A 459-nucleotide genomic window follows, 5' to 3' on the forward strand; every position below is an offset into this window, starting at 1 on the left:
ATGGGCACCCGGTTGAAGATGGCATCCTGCTTGCACTTTTCAGGGTCACTGCCTTGCAGGATCATGTCCACGATCTCGCTGATCCAGGTGGTACCTGGGGAGAAGAGGGCGGGCGTCCGGCTGGCACCGTTCCCACTGGAGCCCCATCTCGGGTACCAGAGGGGCACCCCCCCAAATCCCCGCCTGGCCCCCAAGTCCCAGCCTGGGGGGCTGCAGGTCGGTGCCTCCCTTCCCAAGCACAGCCGCTCTCCAGTGCCTGGGGACACTCACCAGATTTGGGGTAGGTGACCACCACGATGTCATCGGGGCGGCTCTGGAAGCTGTCAATCCGCTCCCAGTCCTGGGCGAAGGCGCTGACCATGGGGATGCCGTGTACCATACGACACGGCTGCCGCACGTAGGTGTCCACATCGGCCATCCTGCTGGGGTCGGGGGCCAGTCGGGGGGCTGGCTGGGGAG

The sequence above is a fragment of the Cariama cristata genome, unplaced genomic scaffold (genome assembly GCF_000690535.1).
Source record: "Cariama cristata isolate BGI_N322 unplaced genomic scaffold, ASM69053v1 scaffold26225, whole genome shotgun sequence".
Lineage (NCBI taxonomy): Eukaryota > Metazoa > Chordata > Aves > Cariamiformes > Cariamidae > Cariama > Cariama cristata.